Here is a 10,207-nt window from a genome sequence, read left to right as displayed (position 1 = left end):
GCGCACGGCCCACGGCCCAGGTGGCTGCGTGCTCGCTTGTCGTGTGTGTCGCGTGGGCTTGCTGGCCGGTCATGGCCTTTTGGCTTGGCCGGTTAGTAGGTTATTCTAATAACCTATACACCCTAGTTTTCCTAACACAATTCAATCAACACTCTAACCCTAGAGACTCAGAGAACCCTAATTCTCTCTGTGCCTCCAAACTGAGTTCTTCCCAAAAAGCAAACACTCTTAATCGATTGTCTAAGCTACGATTATCAAGACGGATCTAATCGTGTCGGTGAACCAAATAGAGGAACGACAGGTGGTGTTCTAAGTTCGTGTTCGTTGACAGATTACTAGGGAAAACTGAAGGAAATGTTTCCTTCACCCAAGGTGCATTAAGTCTAATACCAAGGTTCAGATTAATTGCGAACAATTAATTCAGTGAGATCAAGTGATCGGAACAGCTAGCTGGAGCAATGCTTCCGATCAGTGAGTTCTAATGAATATTAAACTCACATCTTACTCTTGACTGAACCTACAAGGTCACACCAATGACATGTAACAGATCACCGGATAAAATGAATCGGAAATTCATTTAATAGCTTTTCGGGAATTAGTTGGAAAACGTATTATACGATACGACCTTGCATCAGAATCGTATATCGTATCGCGAATATTCGTAAGCTGGGCGACACGAATAAATCGTATTGTACGACCGTGATTCGTCGTATACGAAACAATAAATAATATCGGAAAGATATTAATCGCGAATACGAAGGGCATGGAGTTGTCGGCTCGTCGAGCCAAGCACGCAAGCGTGCAAGGCCCAACGATCCAGCAAGCTCGCGAGCAAAGGCGAGACACCAGCCCGCGTTTGGGCGCGAGCACGCAACAGCAGCGCAAGCAACGAGAAGTGACGAGCGAGCAGGCCCATGGCCCAGCTGCTCGACGCGCGCGCTGTTGGCTTCGGCCTGCAGCGTGTGTTGCTGGGCGGTGGGTTGTGGTCCGTGTACTCGTGTGTGTGTGGCCGGTCATGGCTTATTAGTCTTGGCCGGTTACATCATTATTATATAGGTTATTGTATTTTCCAACACACAATTCAATACACACTCAAACCCTATAGACTCAGAGAACGCTACAAAAAAATATGACTCTTAGTGACGCTTTTTTGGTCTAAAAGTGGCGCCAAAAAGCGTCACAAGAAAAGCGTCATTATATTTTGGGCCACTATATAATGACGCTTTTAGAAGCCACAAATATCAACTTTTGTGACGCTTTTTAAAGCCACTCCTTCAATATAAGGACGCTTTTAGTGGTGGATTTTTGTCGAACTACATTTGAGCCAAATCGATTGTGATGCAACAAAGCGTCACAATTTACCTCCCCATATTTCCTACTAAAATGCTATTGATGCAAAAAAGCGTCACAATTTACCTCCACAATTTTTCCACCAAAACACCTTTGATGCAAAAAAGCTTCACAATTTACCTCCCAGATTTTTTTTAATACTTGAATTAACAATTATGTTGAAACCAAGAAGAATCAAATATACGAAATTAAATAATATATCTAATTATAATCACTTTTACCTGCAATCTATTAAAATTACAAGTTGATCTATATATATTTAGCTATAAATTAAAATAAAAATATAATTTGAAAACGTACTTAATTTTAATTAAAAAACATCTATGTGCATATTTGCACTAATAATCAAACTAGTTAAGAATAGACCAAAATAACAATAGGATCTTATATTATATATCCATACATTAAATTTTTGCCTAAACAAATCACACTAGAAATAAAAGTAACTTCTTAGGACTATCCAACTAAAATGGCATTTATTCCTGAATCCCCGAGATTGAGATCGGAGCTTCAATATCTTGATCTAATTGTTACCTTTGCCACCTGGATCGTCATTAATCTACACATCAAAAAAATATGTCATATATATGTAATGTAAAAAGCATTATAACACTATTTTCTTTTGGGAAATACTTTCATTAAAAAATCAGACATATGAGAAAATGAGACAAAGATTCCTCAAGCCAAACTCGAATTTTAGGACTTAGGAATGCCTTGTACAATGAAAACTCCTACTGAACAAAATAAAAAATTTAACAACAAAAAAGGACCAATGATTTCGAAAGCAAGAATCTATACAGCAGAAAGCATAGTATAGTGAGAAACTTGAATGGATATCGAAATTGGCTCTAGGGACAAAATGATTTCAATGGGAACATGCTGAACCATTCTAGTACAGTACTTCCTGACAAACTTGAAAAAAAATTAGGATTCACGACAGTGTTCTTTATGGTACACAATATGCGTACAAAAGAGATGACCCTAGCTACTGAACTACTCCACTTATTGTGATCCAAGTCTGAATACTCCATATAGCTAACAGTTACTGCACAGAGTTTGAAACAATAAGCAGGGCATCTTGAATTCTTATGAGCAGTATTATAATGCTGAAAGGGCATGAAATCATAATGACATATATAATGAAGCAGAAAATATGGGGAAATCTGTAATAGACTGTAATTTGATTCTACACGAAGTCTTTAGCACTGTTGTTGCTGTTTTTATTCTGATGAGTTGCTTATATGCTTATTGTTGATCAGCTTATTGTTGCTTATTGTTGAACTTTTGATATGCTTTCTGCTATCTTATGTTACTCTGATTCTCTCTATATGTTACTCTAACTATTGAGCCTTTACTATTGTTGAGCTTAATTTCTGCGTATACAACAGTTATGTATGTCTCTCATCAGAAATTATGTTCCACATCTGATCAATACTTCGTATTGTCTGTCCAACTTCCAGAAGAAACTATATAAAAGGACAAGCAAGCTACAATGGTACAAAAAAACTGAGAATTAAAATCAAAAGTTCACTCGATCATCCAAAATTCACGTAATACCCAAGTTAGGAAATTGATAGTTTAGTCTACCAATCATGGAGGGGGAAAACCAAAATTCACATCATTGTTTTATGTAGGGATAGCCAACTATGTGGCGTATCTCGCCCTTAAGGCTGGAGGTAGAGAGGTGGAAAAACATGGCCTTTACTGAGTGGTGTGAGATAATAGCGAAGTATTAATTGTATGGAGAGTAGTTGGGAGATTGCATTGATGAACATCTGGCAGATTTGGAGTATGTGAAATTCATGGATTTTTGATGGAAAAAAGATCGATCCTATGGTGGCGTGTTCCAAAACTAGTAACTCAGGTGAGTATGAAGTTGCCAACATTTGTGAGAGTGCTCTAGTCGAGGATGCAGGCAGTGTGGGAGACCGTTGTTGTCAAATAGGCATACATCATGGAGCTTAAGAGGGGAGGGAAACCTTTCAAATTCTTTAACTACATGGATCAACCGCTCAACAAACTGAGTTTATTCAAAAAATTAAAGAAGGGTGGGCTAAATAGGTTTCCTAAACCCTTTAAATGTTTACTATACTTAGTTTTACAAGACTCACTCTCACCTACTTTGGCCACATTTAAGGCTCATTGACCGCTATATGTCTTATTTTGAATAAAATGGGCGTTTTCACTCCCAACACTCAACTAATGAAACTAAATATGTATTCTAAATCTTTTTCATGTTTAATATACTTAGTTTTATGTTTCTAAGACTCATTCTCACCTACTTTGGCTAATTTATGCACATTTAAGGCTCGTTTGATCGTTATATGTCATATTTAGACTAAATGGCCGTTTTAACTCCCAACTCTCAACTAATGAACCTAAATAGGTATTATCAAACCTTTATATGTTTAATATAATTAATTTTAAGCATCTCAATATTTAACTTAAACTTTCATTATAGCAAGTAATTCTTCTTTTTCTGCAGCAAGCTCCTAATCAAGAGAAGCAATTGTTGTTTCCATTTCAAAGGCAAGAACTTCCAGCTCCTTATAATAATCCTAAATAATAAATACCAAGTATATCCAACATATTTCAAATATGGACAACATTGTTGAGTTGAAGGCAATATATTATTCTTGCACAAAGAACATAAGCTAAAAACAACTAACTCAAGTAAACCCACTAATATTACATCAAATTTGCAAAAAGACGATAGTCATAAACTCATCAGATTTCATGTCATGCCAAATAGGAAAAATAGTGCTATAAAAATTACCTATCTCAATCATGTAATGGAAATATGACTGTTTTTAGTAGAAAATGTTGAATCATGCAATATAGATTTTCATCCGACTAACAGCTCAACAACATCAACATGGTTCAACTGACAAGTAGGAATTCTTTTACCTACAGTGTCTGGTGCATAACACTTTCTTCACCTGTTATCTTTCTTGTTTCAACTGGGACGATCAGCACATCAGTCATGTCTTTTACCAGAAAGGGAGTCTCATTTGCAGTAATCAGACCCAAGAAGAGCCTTCTGACTATGTAAACTTTTTTATCTCTCTTTCATCATTAGCCTCCTGGCTCCACTTTTTAGAACGTGCAACAAAAAATTAGCACTGTACGCAGTAAGTAGCCAATTGGTCAGAGAAAGGGAATAATTAATTCATTTTTCAATTGAATTATTTAAACACTTTCCCTCAACCTCACCACACCTACCCGTCCCCACCCTTAAAATATACTAAACCTCCAGATAATTGAAAAATAAGCTCACTACAAGATAATATCAGCTACACGAGTTCAAAAGCTTGATTGAACCGGGATGGGGGAGTTTATTAAGATGCAGATTATGCAAGGTTCAGAGCAAAAACTTATAATATGTAATTTAACTTTGAAAGATCACTTGATGATGAAATGATCTCACCATTGTGAAAGATCACTTGATAAATGAAATGATCTCACCATTGTATACATTTTCTTTTTCTTTGATGACTTCAATTGAAGTTTTTTACTTTGCTGACCACACTGCCTTTTCTTCCTCTAATTCTAACAGGGTTTTTGTGAGCTGCAGGAAATCAAGATACAAAGAAGATAAATGTGAATTGCATATAAAAGTAAATATCATCATACAAAATGCAATAAAACAAATCAAGGTACCGTCGCTAGCTCTTCCTTTTCTTCCTTTTCCTCAACCAATAGATTAAGATGACTTTTCATCTTCTGGTGGGAGCTTTCATATTTCTCAATATTCAATATCTGATAAAAAAAAAGGAGTCAAATGCTCTTCACTAACTCAGGAGAACATAGGAGAAGGCAAGGATTTCCAAAATATGCAAAATTGTAATTGGAGAGTAACAATTAGAGCACCTTATTCCCCGAGCTCTCTTGTTCGATTCTGCAAGTGGACAATGAGAAGGGGATGCTTCCACTAACTTCAGTCAAAGCACCAGACACAAAAAAGTTCACACCGTATATAAAATCCGAACTAGAGGATTCTAGGAATGCACTCATAAGATTTATATCCAAGATTTGACCTGCAAATTAAGTAAAAAAAGACTTTCATTCCAAAACTTGACTAAAATCAGTTGCATAAGCATACATAATTTACATCCCATTATATGAAAAAGACACATACAATTGAAATCAATGTATAGTCAACCATTGTAGAAGCGACCAGTGGGCTTGTGGAAGAATTGTTGATCTGTTGGAGGACCTAGGTACAGACCCAAATAAGCTACTAGAGATCCAGGATCAATTTTTAAATCAGTATAACAGAAAAAGGATTTTCCGCAAACTGGTATACAGGTCGGCCTGCTCAAAAATTAAACTGTAATTTCCATAATACTACAATTTTGTATAAATTTATACCATCATCATCTTCAATTCATCATCATATCATCATATCATCATATCATGCAACAGGTATATAGGCATATATGATGATGATGATGCATTAACTTTTATCATATAACAACTTAATTAGATCATTTCCATCCGATCTAAATAACTATAAATACCACATATATTCAAATAGTGTTCCTAGACTAAATAGAAAGGGAAAGAATGAAATTTTTAGAAATACATAGCAATATTAATGGGGGGCAATTAATTTCGATCGCAACACTCCTCACAAGCTCCAAGTTCAATCGTATCACTATAAAGGTATTTAGGACAAAATCAATCATAAATGTTAGCACATTAATTAACTATTTTTTTTACTATATCAAGAGATCAAGTCACAAATTTCTACTGCAAATCTGCAATCTAAACAAGAATAGCACAAAAGAAATTACAAGGGAGAAACCTCCAACTCCACCATAAAAAAAGGCTAACTACAAAATTAAACAAAGTAAAACAAACCAAAAGAACTCTCAACTAGAGCAGCAACAGCACGTCGACCACAAACAAGCCAAAAACAACAAGAAGCATACCAACAGACAGCAACAACCCAACCAACTGAAACAAAAGCAGACAGCAGTAGAGAACATGTACAGTAGAGAACTTTAAAGTCTATATTGTCGGCAGAGAGCAAGTCCTTGATTACTTAACTTATACACTATAGTACTATACTCATGGTGCTAAATTGGTTGGCCTGGGGGGAAATAAGGGTTAACTGAATAGAAGATGTTGCTATACAATTCAACAAACACTTAGAAAATGTAACAAGCAAACTGATATAGCTGGATTAGCGACTGACTGAACTTGATTCCATTAATTACCAATGAAGCGAACAGACTATTCTTTCATGTTCATGTTCATGTTCATGTTCTGTGACATACTACAAAAACACAATGGCAGAGAATTCATAGCAGTTGTTATGGTTTTAAGAAACGCAAGAGAGGCGTGCAGCTGGGAGGGGGGAAACGCGAGTGGGAGGAGGGATATGGCAGCCACGACATGGTGGTGATTTTGGAGGAGTGTGTGGTGGTGGGGAAGAATCCGTGAGAAGCAGCGAGCAAACGACGAGAAGAAGGAAGCATTGAGAAACAAAACGCGAGGATGAATAGAAATATGAACATTTCAGACATTCGAAATATAAACATTTCAGACATTCGAAATCTCGTGTAAATAGCACGAAAGATTCTGAAATTAATATAACTAATTAAAAATGTCTGCTTCCTTGCAGATAGGACATCGAATCTAATGAAATAGTTTATAAACTCTCGTGCAACAACATTTTAAGCCAAAACCAAGAGGAAGAGACGGCAAACACACCAGAAATGACCGAATGGACCAACAAAGCCAAGACCACTAATCAGATCCAACTGCAAAGGATTCCAATAAACCAGTAACCTGCAACATCTGGAGAAATCAAGTCAAATTCAAAGAGATTCATTAACTAGCTAAGACAGTATCATGAAACAGACAGTCCATCCAGTTGAAAAACTTGAGTAAGATTTACCTTAGGATTTTTGTCTTTGTCAACAAAGATTGCTCGGCAACCCTGCAGTAGAAGCAAGAACTTAATAGCCACACACATGCCCACATATATGACATGAAAAACAACCAATTTAGTTTTTTGAAACCTCGAAGAAATCTTTGCTGACATCTCCTTGCAGAACATGGCAAACCATCCTAAACTCGCGGATTAGGCATTGACCAACCCCTTGCAGTCTGCCTTCTCTCATCTGAAAATATCATAGGACAAAAAATATGCAATGTATCAGACTAGTATAACTTCAGCAAGTTCAATACCTCTACTTCAGCAAGTTCAACCAGATAATAACCCTAATGAAATAGCTCAATGCTTGGCACAACCAGGAACACAAGCGAAGCCTATGCTTAATCTGTATAACTAAAAAAAACCAAAGTCTCATATTCACGGTATACACTCAATTCATTATGGAAGTTCACAACAAAGAAAAAGTAATTGCAGAATTTTTAATTAGCATATGTTTCCCCTTAAAATTCAAAGGTTCAAAATCTGTAGAATTTTTGTGTCCCTGATTCCCACAAAAAATCCCTTTCCTTGACCACATACTTTTTCCATCGATACCTCTCCCTAAAACTCAATTGTAGAAACTAATTGTACAATCAACTTGAACTAATATAAAACATTGATAAATAAAAAAACATACCAGTGAAATTAGCGGCGATGGATCTGTTGACGGTGTTGCGATTGGGTTCGAATGAATCTTCAATATTGAAATTACAAAATCAAATCATGAAATCCAAAGATGCTTGTAATTAAAGATGAAATTAGCGGTGGAAGTGTGATTTTCCAGATTTCCCATTTAACTTGAAAGGGATGAGAGAGAATTGAGTTGAGGAGATCGTTTTGCTGATAATAATCTGGGATTATTTTGAGTATAATTTGGGATTTTGCTGAAGAATATCTAGAGTGAGGGCGAGTCGGTTGGGGGTAGAGGGAGGTTGATGATGATTTCGAGGGTATGTGAAAACTAAAAAGCGGGATTGTATATTTTTATTCTTTGAAATTTTCAATCCAGCGGGGAGTAAAAACGGGTTTATTTTGGCATATTGCGACTCCTTTTGTTGTCCATATTTTTTAACCGCTTAAAACCGTTAATATGAGCATTCCTTGTTTCGTGGAGGCAAATATATTGTGACTCTTTTTGAGAGCGTCATAAACAAAGCGTCATTATGGACAACATTTTCTTGTAACCCTAATTCTCTCCGTGCCTTCAAAGTGAGTTCTTCCCAAAAGCAAACTATCTTGATCGATTGTCTAAGTTACGATTATCAAGACGGATCTGATCGTGTCGGTGAACCAAGTAGAGGAACGAAAAGTGGAGTTCTATGTTCGTGTTCGTGTTCGTTGACAGATTATTGTGGAAAACACGCTTCAAACGTAAGTATGCTTAATCTGTGCTTTATACATGCTTCCTAGCTCTGGGGATTGTTTCCGCACATGTTACTATGTTTAACTGTATTTCCCTACAGTGGTATCATGAGCCTTATGTATTCAAAGCATATTTTAGCATGTTTTTGGGCATTTTGGACTGAAGAAAATGTGTCCTTCACCCAAGGTGCATTAAGTCTAATACCAGGTTCACATTAATTGCAAACAAATAATTCAGTGAGATCAAGGGATAGGAACAGCTAGCTGGAGCAATGCTTCCGATCAGTGAGTTCTAATGAATATTAAACTCACAGCTTACTCTTGACTGAACCTACAAGGTCACACCAATGACACGTAACAGATCACCGGATTAAATGAATCGGAAATTCATATAATAGCTTTTCGGGAATTAGTTGGGAAACGTATTATACGATACGACCTTGCATCAGAATCGTATCGTATCGCCGAATATTCGTAAGCTGGGCAACACGAATAAATCGTATTGTACGAAGGTGATTCGTCGTATACGAAACGATAAATAATATTGGAAAGATATTAATCGCGAATACGAAGGGCATCGCAGTTGCCGGCCCGTCGAGCCAAGCACGCAAGCGTGCAAGGCCCAACGAGCCAGCAAGCTCGCGAGAAAAGGCCAGAAGCCAGACCGCGTTTGGGCACGAGCACGCAACAGCAGCGCAAGCAACGAGCAGCGACGAGCGAGCAAGCCCATGGCCCAGCTGCTCGATGCGCGACTGTGGGCTTCGGCCTGCAGCGTGTGTTGTTGGGCGGTGGGCTGTGGTCCGTGTGCTCGTGTGTGTGTGGCCAGTCAAGGCTTATTAGTCTTGACCGGTTACATCATTATTATTTAGGTTATTGTATTTTCCAACACACAATTCAATACACACTCAAACCCTAGAGACTCAGAGAACCCTAATTCTCTATGTGCCTCCAAAGTGAGTTCTTCCCAAAAGCAAACTATCTTGATTGATTTTCTACGCTACGATTATCAAGACGGATCTGATTGTGTCGATGAACCAAGTAGAGGAACGACAAGTGGAGTTCTAAGTTCGTGTTCGTTGACAGATTATTGTGGAAAACACGCTTCAAACGTAAGTATGCTTAATGTGTGCTTTATACATGCTTCCTGGCTTTGGGGATTTTTTCCGCACATGTTATTATGTATAACTGTATTCCCCTACAAAAACACGCTTCAAACGTAAGTATGCTTAATTTGTGCTTTATACATGCTTCCTGGCTTTGGGGATTGTTTGCGCACATGTTATTATGTTTAAGCGTATTCCCCTACAAGTGACCCCCCCCCTCAGCCACCAGATCCCACCGTGGAGGCTACCGCTCAATCAGCGCAGTTCTCAAAGGTCGTCACCAACCCTGCATACCAACCCCAACCAACCCCAACTGTCACCAAAACCACCCAGCCAAAACAAAACCTTTCCTATGCCGCCATCCTGCAGAACCAATCCAACCACTTCCGAACCATCTCCACCACCATCATTGAAAATCAGTCGTCATTGAATTCCATAATCGCAACCG

At 37.7% G+C, this 10,207-nt stretch overlaps 1 long non-coding RNA gene across 9 annotated transcripts; it reads right to left on the bottom strand.

The window, feature by feature from the left end:
* Positions 1–1,548: 1,548 nt before the first annotated feature.
* Positions 1,549–8,354, bottom strand: LOC110785187 (uncharacterized). Of its 9 annotated transcripts, none has more exons than XR_002532517.2 (9): positions 7,932–8,354; positions 7,380–7,481; positions 7,256–7,297; positions 7,069–7,155; positions 5,489–5,566; positions 5,221–5,387; positions 5,011–5,109; positions 4,258–4,918; positions 1,549–1,909 (listed from the first exon to the last, which is right to left on the bottom strand). It is a non-coding gene; the product is annotated as an uncharacterized lncRNA (long non-coding RNA). The 9 variants fall into 9 exon arrangements; XR_002532522.2 differs by lacking the exon at positions 5,489–5,566 and having other exon boundaries at positions 4,258–4,472; positions 4,778–4,918; XR_002532521.2 differs by lacking the exon at positions 5,489–5,566 and having other exon boundaries at positions 4,258–4,472; positions 4,816–4,918; positions 7,932–8,352.
* Between the last annotated feature and the right edge of the window lie 1,853 nt (positions 8,355–10,207).

Source organism: Spinacia oleracea, chromosome 5, assembly GCF_020520425.1.
Source record: "Spinacia oleracea cultivar Varoflay chromosome 5, BTI_SOV_V1, whole genome shotgun sequence".
In the NCBI taxonomy this organism is placed as follows: Eukaryota; Viridiplantae; Streptophyta; class Magnoliopsida; order Caryophyllales; family Amaranthaceae; genus Spinacia; species Spinacia oleracea.
Note: the sequence above shows the minus strand (reverse complement) of the source record. Positions and strands in the feature narration are given on the sequence as shown.